The sequence below is a fragment of the Triturus cristatus genome, chromosome 5_1 (assembly GCF_964204655.1).
Source record: "Triturus cristatus chromosome 5_1, aTriCri1.1, whole genome shotgun sequence".
In the NCBI taxonomy this organism is placed as follows: Eukaryota; Metazoa; Chordata; class Amphibia; order Caudata; family Salamandridae; genus Triturus; species Triturus cristatus.
The window spans coordinates 835,369,249-835,385,307 of record NC_140587.1 but is presented as its reverse complement, the minus strand read 5'-3'; positions in this window follow the sequence as shown (position 1 = coordinate 835,385,307).

Below are 16,059 nucleotides of genomic sequence, written 5' to 3'. Positions count from 1 at the left end.
AAACTCCATAAGTGTTTCTCCTGTATTTTCAGTGGGGCCGTTTGGCACTACCCCAGGGTCCGGTAGTCATTACGGTACCGCAAAACACATTTCATTTTCTTTTACAATTTAAATGGATACCAGGCGCCATCTAGGAAATAATTACCCACCTAAATCAATCAATCAGGGACTTATAAAGCATGACTACTCACCCATTAAGCCACTTGAAATGGAGCCACCCCCCACTCGAGTCCAAAGGAGGGACAAAATGGGATTATAGGACTTTCAACAGAGTCCAGCACCATGCGGGTCTTCCGGCCAAGGTCGAAGGCCTGTGCCTTCCCGCCACCCTGCCACCCCCTCCACACACTCCTGATGGTCGGAGCAGAATCCATACTTTTTGTCGGACCTGCACATCTTAGCCCGATGGGGGGGGGTTCAATTTGTTTTCCAAGACTCCCGCGCTTTCAGGAAACCGAAGATGCGGCTGAAACGGGGCTGCATGAGTGTGTCTCCAAAATGGGACCTCCCCCACCCCGGAAAAAAATCTAAACCTCTTTGCCTGATCAGGGAGCATTGTAGCCCACCTAAATGCAAAATGCAATAGGTCTCGCATTTCATTAAGTTAAAGCCACTTGCTTTGCTATACAATACCATTAGCAAAGCAAATGGCTTTAACTTAATCAAAGGCGAGACCTATTGCATTTTCAATGCTTGTTGTTACAATGGAGTGCACTCATTTTGAGAATGTCCTTTCTTTGCCTTCCACCACTGTCTCCCGCTCATGACATCCTTCACACAACCACCTATCACCTATAACAATATAATCTTCCCTTTTCTGCTACAGACCCCATTTGTGAGAAATTGACTAACATCATTGGATATTTTGAGGTTGCCACTACTATAGCCATATGGTTATGCCCATGTTTGCACGTATGAAAAGTAGAGAATTGTGTCACATTTTTCAAGTAAATACTCCATCTACAGTGCTTGTGTTATTTTAGAGAATCTAGCCCAACAATATATATGTGATTGTTCAAAAACGTTGCACGGCAGCACAGACCCGTTTCTTGATAAGTACAGGCACACTGTGCCTATTTGGTGCAGGTGGCTATCTGCCTGCTCACATTTTGGGGGCCAGGGGCTTTGTTATGAACAGATGTGCTGGCTCTAACGAGAGCTCAGCACCTGCTTTATGCTGTTGCAAAGTCTAAAGAGATACATTTAACTCCGTTTCTGAGCTGTGTGTGAAATTTAGAGTTGAATGTGCTTCACACAATGCAATTGCATAAAAACAGGTGTACAACTCTGTCGTGATACAACTGCTGGGCTTATTTTTCCTTATCAGGCTTTGACCTAGAGCAGTGATTCTTTTCCGATTGATTTCTGTGATCCCCCTGAATCATTACTGGAACCGGGTGGCAGTGGTCAAGCAATTTCTACTATTTGAACCTTAAAACAATTACAAAAATACAAAACAAGTATTGAAATATTTTATTTAATTCACAGACAAAAAATACAAACATTCTAATGTTAATTGTAATAGAAAAAAAATTAAAATATGTTTTTATTCCGTAAAGATTAAGTGATATGCTAGACCCTAGCATATTCGTTTTTTTGCTCCTAATAAATGCTCTCTTGTTGTTGGCATTACCTACGATTTGTTGTATCACGCTAAAGGTGGAGAAGTGTGGCTCAATGATTAGAGTGGCAGACCCTGATGCAGAGGTCTAGCCTGGGACCAGGGTTCAATTCCTTGCCTCGGCGGGTCTTGGGCTCAAAATATTCCACGGACCTGATAATTCTCGCCTCGGTGCCTATTCCAATCATGGAGTCCCACTCTGCAACTCTGGGCAATAGCTTGCTTAATCTCCACAACGGCCCCCACAACGCTAAGGATGCCTGGCCTCCACCTTGGGGGTGCCCAGGAGTGGACGCCTCACAGGGAAAGCCAGGATGGGTTCCACAGCGGTATTCGTACAAGCGCCTTGAGACCCTTGCGGGTGAGTAGTGCGCTATACAAGTATCAATTTATTAAAAAAAAAATTAAAATGTTAACCTCCAATTCAAAATTCCTTCGCAAGGGGATTTCTAAATCTGCATATTTGCATTTATATACTATTAAGGTTCCTAAAAAGCACAGAAAAGGGGACACTCGAGGTGAGAGATAGAAAGGAAAACAGTGAAGAATGGAGAACGCTGTCATGAATGAGCCTGCAAGAGTGAGACACAATGACTGAAAGTGTAGGGTGGTAGAAGAAAGATGCAGGAGTTGAATCAAAACTTGGCATTCTTGGTATTCTTCAGTCGCATCATTTGACAATGCCGGTGATGGGTTCCTAAGAAAAACTTTGGACCATCACAAACACACATTTCGCAAATTAGGATTGTATTTTCATAGATTGCTCAATTTCCTATTGTGCTAATTTAAGTCTCACTGAGGCATGCATTTATTTTCTGATTGGGTAAAGCACATATGTCACAAACACACGTAATTCACAGACATAACTATCATGGCAATTTTGGCCTAGTTTACATGATAGAAGTTGAATTGTTTAGGCCTAAATCAGCCAAAAACTGTGCATTTTCCCTTGGAAATTATGCCTCCTTTTTCGCAGTAAAGGATTCAAGTGCATGATGAAGAGTGTTTGTGGAAATGGTAAAAACATTATAAAAATGGCAGAAAGAAAAAGAATTGGCTGTGATCATTAAAAATGAGCATAATAATATTAGTAATAATAATTGTTGGAAAGTGAAGTAATATGCAGTGAGGGGGCATATTATCAAGGACCGCGTTAAAAATTATCGCCGGTTTAGCAGCAGAAAACTGCCGCTAAAGCGGCGATAATGGGCTTGATAATATGCCGCAGAGAATTCCATTAGATGTTCTGGTGTGAACATGGGCTTCTATGGGAATTCTCCAGGGCATATTATCAAGCCCATTATCGCTGCTTTAGGGGCAGTTTTCTGCCTCTAAACCGGCGATAATTTTAACGCCGTCCTCGATAATATGCCCCGAGGCTGGTTAGCCTTCGCTATGCAATACTCTCTCAATACCCCAAATAGCTCCTTTAGATTCACAATAATAAATCCCCAGCTCAGTCCTGGTGGTGTGGTACAGAGCAGTCAGGTTTACTATAAAAAATACTGGCTTTTGATTGGTTCCCAGAAAATCGATATCTCCCACTACATTCATAGCTAGCACTTGAAGCCTCATTACGATATCTATTAACATATCACTACACTTTCTTCCCAAACTGCTGGCCTTGAAGATCACGGAGTTCAAATAAAGAATTAGAATGTTCACCTACTTCACAGATTGTTACTGCACTGAGTGTCATGCTGCTGGAGAAGACAACTTTAGTATTGTTTCACATTCCTGTACAGAAGATGTAATATGTAGACGAAAATTAAAAATGGTAAATCTACTTATATAAAGTTAAGTAGAAGGTTAAAAAACATTTGATAAACTAGGATCCTTGACTTTGTCTCAGGACCCTCTAACGCCACTCTGGTCAATACCTACCGGGGAGTGCCCTTGTCCTTGGATGATATTCCATACTTATAATATTAATCTCTTATATAGAACTTCATATCACACTTCTTTCACTATACATGTTGTAAATCACAGACATTAATATTATTTGCTTTAATGCTGCTCAATGATATGGTGGGCCTACCAGACTGAAATTCACACTTGTTTTTGCAAAGTCCCCACTGTAGGATTTGGCAGAGGCATGTATGGAGATCATGGATCCTAGACAGATTCTTATCCAGAGCTTTTTAAAAGCACAGACAGAATAGCCAATTGCCCAGGATCCTTATGTTTTAAGGACACCTGGTAAAGGTATTTGGACGATCAGATGTCCCTCTGAAGTCACAATTACGGTGTGCATAAAAGAGACAATTTTTTTAATTTAACAGTTTAATGCATATGACCAAGCTACTGAACAGTAGCTTAATGTGTATGTACTCTCTGACAAAGCTTAGTCCTCATGTAATCAGACAGTTAGGTGCAATTTAATTGAAATATAATCTTTATGTCTATCTCTCTCACCATGCTTTTATGTTCTGATTGTATCACACTCCATTCGTTTTGTCTATTTCTCGCTGTTCCTAACACTCTATTTCTATGTACACATCACCACTATCTTATTTTCTCCAAAGTACATATGCCTTCCTCTTCTATCTTAGTACATTTTCCCTAAACTATTTATCTTGGCATCTCAGCATCTCACTCACAGCCTTACCTCTCTACCGAACTTGGGGGCATATTAACAAGAGCCGGCGATAAATATCGCAAAGCGCGCTTAGTGCTTGCATATTTATCGCCGGCTATCTCTGGAATGTATCGCCCGGATAGCGCGTTATCAACAACGCGCATCACCGAGGCGATAAAAATTCCAGAGATAGTGTGGATATCGCCGTTTCCCATGGTGGAAAACGGCGATATCCTGATGATAGGACCTGTGGTCTTAGCCACAGAATCCACTCCCCATGTTAGGGATACTTAACGCGATTTAAATAATCGCTACCCTTCCTTGTTAATATCACAAAGCTGCCTTCGCGATATTTTCCCTGGTTGGTTTCACAGCCACGCCTACTTTGCATCTCATTAGCGATGCAAAGTTAGGTGTGCTGGAAACGGGCGCTGAGTCAACAAAACACGCGATAGCGTGTCTTTGCTGATACGGCAATAAAATTATTGCCGCTTTTCGGCCGAAAACGGCCGCAAAAGAGGCAATAATTTTACAGCGCCACCTTGTTAAAATGCCCCATGGTGTCAATCTCTACATATATAACTTTCTATCCCCTCTCTCTAACTCATCTTTCTCTACCTTGCCTCTCTGTCTCTTTGCTGTTTCCACCTCTCCTCCTTATATTTCTCCTTCTACTAATCTACCTAACTCAACACTGTCTTTCTCTCTTTATCAGAACTCTCTTCTCTATCTCTCCTTATATGTATTTTCTTCACCTGTCTTGCTATGTTCTTCTCAGCCCTCTCTCTACCTCATAGCTCTCCCTTGTATCTGTCTCTAGCTCATTTCTCTTTCAACCTCACTTATCACGCACCACCTAATAGTCTCTGACAACTCTCTTTTGCTCCATCACTACATAACTTCTCATTTTAGCTCACCAATGATTTTCAGCTTCTCCTCTACATCCTCTTGCTCTCTTTTTCTTGCTCCATTCTCTTTACCTTACAACTCTAAATACCTCACTTTGTTTTTGCTACTGTAGATTCTCTTCTTGCTTCATTTACATCCAGCCGCGGCCCGTGGAGGGAGTTCCGTGGGGCGGAAAGGCGGGGCGGGGGAGCGGCAGCGTGGGGGGTACTAAAAACCGGAATATGGATAATTGGAATATGGATAATACGAATTTCGTAGCACGCCCTGCATCGCAAATTGCGATGCAGCGCGTGCTACGAACTTCGTTTTATTTATTTAATTGTTTACTTACCTCCAATTATCCATATTCCGGTTTTTAGTACCCCCCATGCTGCCCCTCCGCCGCCCTGCCTTTCCGCCCCACAGAACACCCTCCACGAGCCGCGGCTGTTTACATCTATCTCCTTTTCATTATCTATCAATTCTCCATTATTTCTCATCTCTCTGTGTGGCTATATTTTAACAGTTACTTTCTAACTTCTTTTCTTCCCTAACTATCTCTCTACAGCCGAGGTCTCCCTTTAATTCACTCTGTTTCTCTTTTGGAGACATTCAATACAAGTAGTCAAATTGAGATGCTCATAAGATGTGATGACATGTTGGGTTTTGGATTCAAGGATGAACTTGACATCTCCTAAACATTTAAGCCAACACAGTGTAAACGTAATATGTGAAGTTAACCATTCCAAGGCCTTGTTGTATGGAATACAGGCGTATACACTACTTAGGGCCAGATGTAGGTAAATGCATTTTTGCGATTCCTTAATAACGATTTTTAGGGAATCGCTATTAAGGACTCGCAAAATGCCATGTAGGTAGGAATCGCAATGTTTTTTGCAATTCCGTATTATTCCTTAAATGTGAACCGCAAATTGTGATTCGCAATCAAGGAATACCTAGAGGCCCATAGGAATGAATGGGAATTGCGCACGCAATTTGCGAGTACCCAATAGGTACTCGCAAATTGCGTGCGCAATTTCAACGGTGCAAGGGTTCCAGAGGGACACCCTGTTGCACCCCTGAAATGTGCATGTGTGCACATTTGGCGCACATACATGCCCTAAGGGCATGAATGTGTGCCACATGGCCCTTTTGAAAAAGCAGAAAAGTGTTTTTTTAAAGAAAATCGCTAATTACCACCAACTTGAAGTTGGTGGTAATTAGCGATTCCTTAAGGCTAAATTGCACTTTCATTTGTGCTACTTACATTGCATTTAAGGAATCACAATTTGCGATTCCTTAAATGCAATCGCAAAATAAGGAATCGCAAATTATGCGATTCCTTATTTTGCGAGGGGCTCATTGTGTGCTACATTGCACACTGCTAATTTGCGATCGCAAACGCTGAATATCTGCGAATTTCAGTATTTGCGGGCGCAAATTGGCTTCCTACATCTGGCCCCAGTTGTGTGTTTAGCATTACTCCTCATGTGAGCAGTGCTAAGTCAACACCTGCCACTTCTAATCAGCAGAGTCACCATCAGGCCTTAAAATATTTGAGTTACACACTCTGTATGGTGTCACTAATGCCATCAATAGTTTCAGTTGATGGTACCAGGTATCCATCAATCAAAGTAGGCACACATGTCTCTTTGAGTAGAAAATTGTATGTCCATTGCACAGTCCATGTAAGGTGAGCATCCGTTGTAACATTGCAGACAAGTGAGAAGGGCGCAAAAGACTATTGCATTTTGGTTAGAGTTATAAGCAGAGTTAAGAGCAAAGATAACATTTAGGTATTGTGACAGTGAAGTGTAACTTTCCAGACTCCACTCCCCCAAGTATTCCTGTCATGCCCTCGGTGTTTGGAGGACAGGGTATGCACCTTCAACCTCAGGTTGTGCCACCTCTTCTTAATTTCCTGCTGTGTGTGCAGGGTGGTACCAACAGCATTCACTTTGTCGACTATCCTGTTCCACATTTCCATTTTTCTACTGAGGGAAGTATGTTGGACTTGGGCTCCAAAAATCTGTGGCTCTACTTTAATGATTTCTTCTCCATGACTGACAACTCAGCCTCCGTGAAATGTGGATTTGTGGGACAATTCATGACTATAAAATAAAGTGAGTGAAAAATTACAAACATAACCCAAGTGATATTAGTGAGTAGGCTATAAAAAAAAGAATAGGGCATGGAGAGTGCTAAATGGGAAGATGACAAAAAAGGCTTCCTTATCTCAAAATGCATAAAAGTTAGGGGCCTGTCTTGGGGGCGGCAGTTGTGAAGTAAAGGATCATGGCCAGGGATGAGGTGCATTTTTCATAGTATGATTTGTAGGCGTGTCCACTTGGCCAAAGGGCATCAGCTGTGTATTTTGTAAAACCATCCAAAGGGCCTTGTTGTGGAGCTTTGCTGCATGCATACCACATGGTCTACTACCATTATGGAACGGCTGCTAGGGGACCGCCAGTCCAACAGTGTTGTCATAATAGGCTCTATGGGAAGCCACCGCTCTGATGGTGTCGGAGTACAATTCACTAACATTGCAGATGGCCACGGACCAGGTGGGAACCCTGCCATCAACACAGTCCACGTTTCAGGCTGCATGACTCGTAATACAGTGCGGTGGGCTTCTAGGGACCGCGAGCACGGCGGTCAGACCACCAAACTCGTAATCAGCCCCTAAGTGTAGAATATTACAAAAACAGCCAATTTACCTCGGAAATTAAACAATTGATAGCACTAGCCTATGTTCCTGTCATAGAGGTAGCCAGCCACTACAATGTACTAATAGAAAGCCCTTTCTACCAACAAGATGAAGGCAAACTTAGTCCCCCAATAGACTATTTAGAAAATACTTGGGTTAGGGGACTGCATTGTTCTAGACACAGACACCAACCAAATTCCAAATACCATGGTGGAATTTCAATGACAGCACCTTGGCACAGGAAGCCAAAACAACCAACGTACAATGCCTTCCAATCCACTGGTCCATGAGAGTGCTGTCCCGATTCGAAAGAAAATTGACTGCGAGGAGGGTCTAGAAAGAAGTGATTCCCCCGTGATTGTTGAGCCATCATATCTGCATATTATCAAGCGGAGTGGGGGGTTGTAACTAAGTCATCCCTTCCACATTTGGTAGTCATAGACACGGTTTGTCCATAGTGGAATTTGCATCCACTTCCTGGAAGAAGAAGTTGTTAGTCTGTGCCTGATGGCTTAACACTTGAAGTACTAGATGGCTGATAGTCCATAAACAAGTCAGGAATTACATTCCTCTACTTCCTATGTCTTGAGGACGCACAAAATATAAGGGCCACAATGTATCAACCTCTTTTTTGACTGGAGGAGTCAGAGCAAAAATAAATCTGATATATCTAACAAGGGACACCTCCCCAAAAAAATTCAGAGGTTAGGACAGGTCCTCTTGGGTGTCACCTTAAATGACTATCTCTAATATACACTGCCTATGATATTGAGAAATTGCAACCATGCTTTTGTATAAATTTGTTTTAGAAGAGAGACAGTTCCTATTACTATAGGGACATTGAGTATATGTATGTTTTATCACTTTGTATTTGTTGATGTATGTGGTTTATATAGTTATGTATTTATATAGTATTATATATATATTTCTTTAAAAATGTGTCTTATTTTGTATCATGAATAGATATTTGTTGTGTTATTATTATATGAAGAAACACTCCAGGTTATGAGTTTGGGGGTTCGCTTTGTAAAAAGAATATTAATAACTCTTTTAAAGTCTTAACAGACCAGTGACCGAATAATAAGCTTACGGGCTGTGCCCAATTTTTCTGTTTCTTCCAATTCACGCTGGGCAGAACTCAACCTACATGATACAAATGTATAGGAGCATTACAAAAAGAGCAAAGCTACCAAGAACTAAGACGGAGTAATCTGTTAGCCAAATTGGCCCTAATCTTAGCAAACAAACCAAAAGAATGTATGACATCCTATACTTTAACCCTTTCCGTGCTCATGACGGAGCGGTTCCGTCATGAGCCACGGTTGGCGTGTGCTCATGTCGGAACCACTCCGTCATGGCACCCACCCATGGGGGAAGCACTGGCGCTCCCCCCATGGGCAGCCGATCTAGCCCCCACAGAGGGGAATGGCAGCGGAAGAGTTTCCGCTGCCACTCCTGACCCCCCTGGGCAATCCCAGGATGTCAGCACGCTCTGGGCATGCCGACGTCTTCAGGAAGCCCCGGACGCGCTGGAAGCCATTTGCTTCCAGGCATCCAGGGAGGAAGGGTGAGTTTTGGTGCTCCGGTGGGGCAGCGGGGGGGGGGGGGATAGCCGGTACATTGAGGCTTTGGGGGAGAGGAAATAATTTTTCCTCTCCCTTGATGTCTCAATACAGGGCATTCCTGGTGCACGATCACGCACAGCGTCACAATCGTGCAGCAGGAATGCCCCCAATACACACCAGGGATGTCTTTTTTATGTAAAGGAAGAGACCCCTTGGGAAAGGGTTGCTTCCTCAAGGGGCCAAATAATTTTAAGACTTTTCTGCCCCCTCTGGGGACAGATCGCCTGTGGTGTTATGGCGTTTCTGGCCCTTGGGGGCAGAAAAGCCCAGGGATATTAAAAAAATTAAAATGGAAGTGACCATTTGGGCAAGGGTCGCTTCCAGGGGGCATATTTCTTTTTTTAATGGGTATTCTGCCTCCCCAGGGCAGAATACCCCACTAGACACCAGGCAATTCTTTATTTATTTAAAGGAAGCGACCCCTTGGGCAAGGGTCACTTACTTAGGGGGCACATTATTTTTAATACTTTCCTGCCCCCCCCCCCCCCCCGGGGACAGATCGTGTGCGTTTTTTTGCGTTTCTGGCCACTAGAGCCAGGTATCCCTTGGGCAAGGGTCGCTTCCAGGGGACATATTGTTTATAAATGTGTATTCTGCCTCCAGAGGGGGGGCAGAATTCCCCACTAGACACCAGGGAGTTCTTTAAAATTTAAATGGAAGCGGCCCCTTGGGCAAGGGTCGCTTATGGGGGCATTTTGTTTTTTATATGTGTATTCTGCCCCCCCTGGGGGCATATCAGCCCGTTTTTTTGCCGTTCTGCCCCCATGGCAGAAAAGCACACTAGACACCAGGGACTAATTTTAAAATTAAAATGGAAGCGGCCGCTTGGGCAAGGGTCACTTCCACGGGGCATATTTTATTATATGTGTACCCTGCCCACTCCTGGGGCAGATCTGTCCATTTGTTTGGCCTTTCTGCCCCCGGGGGGGGTGCAGAAAACCCCACTAGGCACGAGGGATTTTGTTTAGTGTGTAATAGAAGCAACATGGTTTGCTTTCAAGGGGGTAACATTTGCTTAATGTTTTTTCTGCCCCTCCTGGGGACAGATCTGCCCCATTTTTTTTGCCTTTCTGCTCTACGTGGGAGGGGGAGGCAGAAATCCCTACTATGCACCTGGGATTTATTTATTTTGCAAGGGGGGCACATTGCTGTCTGCTGTTTTCTGCCCCACCTGGGGTACAGATCGGCCTGGCAGACAACCTCACTCGATCCCTTGGGCTAGATTATCCCCCATTTTTCTCAGCCCTATGTGATGGCCCATCTGGCAGATTGACTATTTGGGTAGTGACATAGCGTGTTATAATGTTAATTGTTTTATTTCTTGTGACTTGCTTTTGTAATGCTTTATTTCTCCCTTTTTGTTCTAGTTCAAGGCTTTCGCTCTTTAGACTGTTCCAGGTTGTGGTTTCGTTAATGGTGGTTTTGCTGTTTGTGTAGTTGCATGTGTGTTGGACTTGGCCCTTCTGGCAGGTTCACCCCTGAACTTTTTTTTGCTTTTATGGGTGACTTGGTGATAGTGTTTTTTGGTTTCTGAGCACTTTCCCTGTGTCCCAGGGTAAAGTGTGTGCGCCCTCTGAGTGCATGTGGTGAGATAGGCCTGCCCTCCCATAGGAATGCATGGGGAATGTATGTGTCCCTGGTAGTTCCTGATGCGTGGGGTGTGCAGGCTCGAGTTTGGTATGTGCGGACTCGTGTGATTGAATGCTTCGCAATGATGCGTGATTATGTCATGTGCGGAAGTGCCACTTCTAGAAGTTGGCATATTAGTGTAAAGTGTGTCTGGCGTGTGATTGGCTGGAGCTGGCTGGTGAGCCTGGCTCCAGGAGTCTGGTTGGGTCTGCCCCAGTGGTGAGTGTGAGATTAGCATGCTGATGGCTGGGGAGGAGTGCACCTTGGACCTGAATAGGGCAGGGCTTTCCCCACACAATGCTGGCTCCGCCCCCTGTAGTGCGACTGACGACCCTAGCCCTGCAAGTGAATAGAGTGAGGGGCTGAGCACATCAAGGGTGCTCCCCAACCAGCTGCAACTGGTTTTCCCCCTCACCCTGAACCAAGAACAAAGGGTTTTACTGTATAAAAATGGGGCTGTGTCCCCACAGAAACTGTTCACTTCCAGGATCCTGACGGGGGCTGCTGCTGCTGGAGGCCAGGAGGAACCGCCACTTGGGACTGCCTTCCTGCCCTGGAGGGCCCGGTGAGCTGGCCCCTGGCCCAGCCTTGTCCCCCTGCCCACCTTCCTAAGAACTTGGCTGGACTTGGTGGTTGTTCTCCCCCAAAGCGCTGGGAGCGCTTCATTTGTGGCCCTAAGCGCCTGGAAGCGCTTTAATTTGCCTGTAGCGCTCAGGAGCGCTTTATTGCTGAAAGCCGGTGCCCACCCGGCGTTGGCCCCGTCTTTACCGATCGAGCGGGAGCCACCGCGCCTATTTAATTATTTAATTGGCGGGTGCCCACCCCGCATTGTGGTGTGCTTGCGGGTGCCCACCCCGCTTATTTGATTATTCTTACGGCGGGTGCCCACCCCGCCGTATATCGCATCTAACGAGGGAGCCTACCCCTCTGGTTGCCGAGTTTGGAGATCACCGCCGCGGCCGGGCTTGCAGGAAGTCAGGCAGGCCGAGGGCGGGACTCCGGGACAACCGGAATCGGAACTAGGAGGGCGGGAGCCTACCCCGCCTCCTTCCAAAGCATCGCGGCTGCTCTGAGCCCCGGAGCAGGCAGGAGCCTACCCTGCGCCCCGGGGCACTCAGCCTGGAAGAGGAGCAGCGCCGCGAGAGAAGGGCCGACGAGTGCTGCCGGCCCCGGAAGCAGAGAGAACAGAGGCGACGCAGGAGTCCCCCTAGCAACAGCCCGGTGAGTGCGGAAGGGATGGGGGGGACTCCGTGTGCGTGCTGGTCGAGCGCTAGTACGCTCCAAAGACGAGGCCCGCATCCCTCATTTCAAAGAGTCCCCCGTGTGGGACTCCGGCGGTGGGGGCATTCCTGACGTACCGGCAGGCACCGGGGCAGTGCGAGTGTCGGGCGGCCCCGGAAGGCAGCGGGCCGCCCCATCGTGTTCACGAGCCCCGTGAGGCTCCAACGAAGGAGCGCACATCTGTTTAGAGCGCAGTGCACGCTCCAACGCATACGGGGGCATTTCTTTTGCGATTGAGTGGCCCCAGATGGCAGCGGGCCACTCCCACCTTGCCCCACAGAGTTGTGCAGAGCCACGAAGGCTCAGGGGGCATTTCTTGTCTTGAGGCTCCAAGGCTCAGGGGGCATTTCTTGTTTAGAGCCTGCGAGACTCAGGGGGCCACAAGTGTCACAGATTTAGAGTCCAGGAGAGGCTCCAACCCCTGCGATATTTGTTTAAGAAGGCACAGTGGTGCCCCAGCCTCTCTCCAGTTGCCCAGCACTTAGTGGGCAACTGCTACATGTAGGTTGTGCTTTGTGCGCCCTGGTTTGCGCAGCCTGCGCAGGCGTGCCCTGACTTTGCTGGACAAAGGGCGTCCTTGCCCCTTCAAGGCCAGTTGGCCTAGGGACTGCCACAGGTTGTGGCTAATGTGACTTTGGCGCTATTCTTCCTTTCCTGCACCTCTGAATGTGTGTTTATGCATCATGTGCCTTGTTCTACACCTCTGAATGTGATGCATCATGTGTAACATGCTATTACCCCTACAGGTATTGTGATACTTAGGTGGTTGCTTTTCTCCTAGTACAGGTGGTACTAGTGAGGTCCTGATTCCCTGCGTAATATTTTCCTAAGGTGGTTAGGGTTGCGTAGGTGGTACTTACTTGATACCAGTAGTTACTGGTTGTGTGCTACATATGTTATTTTGTGCTATAGTAATTTTATGTTCTAAGTGCTATGCTCTAAGAGTGCTAATTCCTGACAGTGGTCCATGTGGCCCTGTCCCCTGTACATAAAATCCCTTGTAAATTCTGCCCGTGCCTGTTGGCACATTGTAGAGTGTGTGTTCTTATCTAATGTGTTTTGGTATAATACAAAGGCTATTTTTATATAATACCTTGTGTGGAGTTTCCTTTGTGGTGGGCCTTGGGTGTTGTTGCTGGGTGCGCGCGCAAAAGCTTTACACATCGCCTCCGGGATAAACCTGACTGCTCGTGCCAAGCTACCAAGGGGGTGAGCAGGGGTTATCTTTGGCGTGTACCTTCCTTGCCCTGACTAGAGTGGTGGTTTCTGCCTGGCTTTGGCGCAAGCCCTAGCCAACCAGAAATCCCATTTCTAACAATGTGTTAGGTAAGAGACTTTTTTTTGTACAATGTAAATGAGTTTCCTTTCTGTGCATTAATGCGTTTTTTTGCAAATGGTGTAATATTAGCAGTATGTTTGGCTTCTGTTTTTTGAGTGTCATAAACTTTTTGCATTTGCGCTCGATGTGTATTTTGTTGTCCTGTGAGTAATTGGTTTTGTTTTTTTCTTTCTAGTGGGATATCGTTGGTTTTTGCTGTCTCTCTGCAGATTAGGTGCTGGGGAGTGTAGTTGTCTTTTCCAAGTGAATCATAGAGTTTTTGAGGATATAGATCTTTGTGATAAAGGTACACATCTTTTTTACTTACTTATTTTGCACAGTGTTGGTTATTGTTGACTTGTTTGTGCAGTCTCCTTTCTTAGAAAGGATAATGGCTAGCCACAGCATTACCGCTCAGCAGGTTGTTGGTATGCTTTTTGAGTCTTCCTCTCACCATGGTTCAGAGACTGACTCTGCATCTGAGGCAGAGGAGGGAGGGGAAGATTCAGGAAGTGAATTTTCTCTCCACATGGAATCATCGGATGATGAAGCTACTCTCAGTGCGGATGAAGCGACTCTTAGTGTGGATGAAGTGCCTGTTTTAGAGGAGGACATTGATGTGCCAATAGTGCAGCAAGAAGCATCTGGGCTGCAGACTGGGGCTGCAAGGCTTCCAGTTGGAAGTGATGACCTCTGGGTTGCCCCAGGCATGGTACAGCCGGCATTGCCAGACTTTACTGGTGTTCCAGGGTATAGAGTGAATACAGAATTTTTTTTACCAATACATTTTTTTCAGTTGTTTATGGACGATGTATTTTTGGCAGAGATTGTTGAGCAGACTAATTTGTATGCTGAACAGTTTTTGAGGGACAACAGTGCCAGCCTTAAGCCCCATTCTAGAGCTACCCGGTGGACTCCCACAAATCTGGAAGAGATGAAGAAGTTCTTGGGGTTAACTTTTAGGATGGGCTTACTAAGAAACCATCAATGTCTTCATTTTGCTCTACTAGTCCCTTGATGGCAACGGCTATATTTCTGGCAGTCATGAGTCGTGAGAGATATTTGCTTCTGCTTTGGTTGCTGTATTTTGCCGATAATGGTTTCGCGGTGCCACGAGATCACCCTGAGTGTGACCGTCTTTTTAAGATTCGGCTTGTCATTGATCACTTTGTAGATAGATTTTCTGAGATCTGTGTTCCAGGGAAAGAAATAGCAGTGGATGAGTCGTTGGTCTTGTTCAAGGGCCGCTTGGTTTTTAGGCAATACATTCCCAGTAAGAGGGCACGCAATGAAATTAAGCTGTATATGTTGTGTGACAGTAGGACTGGATATGTCTCTAATTTCAGGGTGTACACCAGTAACGAATCCAGGATTAACCCTCCTGGTGGTTCATCCACTTTTGGAGTGACTGAGAAAATTGTGTGGGACCTTGGTAGAGGACTTTTTAACAAAGGTCACCATTTATATGTAGATAACTTCTGCACTGGTGTGAGGTTGTTCAGGGAATTGGCCAAAGTGGACACTGTTGCTTGTGGCAAAATCCGCTCTAACCGTAATGGTTTCCCAAAATAACTAGTTCGTCAAAAGCTTGTGCGGGGACAGTGCAGTGCGTTGCGTTGCGAGGAACTTCTAGCTGTGAAGTTTTCAGACAAGAGAGATGTCTACATGCTGACTACCATCCTTGATGAAAGCACTTCACCTGTGACTATTTGGGATCAGGTTGCTGAAGCGTGCAAACGTGTGTGCATTTTAGACTATAATAGGCACATGGGTGGTGTTGACAGAGTAGATCAGAGGTTGGAACCTTACGCTGCTCTTCGTAAGGCTTACATTTGGTATAAGAAGTTGGCTATTGATCTTTTCCACTTGGCAACCTTTAATGGTTTAGTTGTATTCAAGGATTCTTGTCCTGAGTCAAAGATGACTTTTGCTAAGTTTCTGGAGTCTGTAATAGGCAGCCTTGTTTTAGTGGAACAGGCAGGTGTTTCTAGAGTTGGAGTGGTGGAGGATGTGGCTAGATTGAAAGATCGTCACTTTCCTGATCACATTCCTCCCACACCCTCAAAAGACTTTCTCAGTAGGAAATGTAGAGTCTGTTGGCGAAGAGGTACGCGGAAAGAGACTCGTATGTACTGCCCCGAGTGTCCTTCTAACCCTGGGCTGTGTGTGCCTGCTTGTTTTAGAATGTACCACACGCAAAATAATTTTTAGGAGCATCCATGAGTGATAAAGTGAACTGCCTAGGCTCTATTGTTTTATATTTTTTGTTCAGTTTCAAGGTTGGCAGTTGTGCAATGTATTTAGTTTCAGATTTTGTGTTAGTAGATTTGTATCTATTTGCAATTTGTTTGTGTTTTCTTTTTTGTATAAAAAAATCCTAAATGTGATGGCGGAGTGTTTAGGCTGGCACCT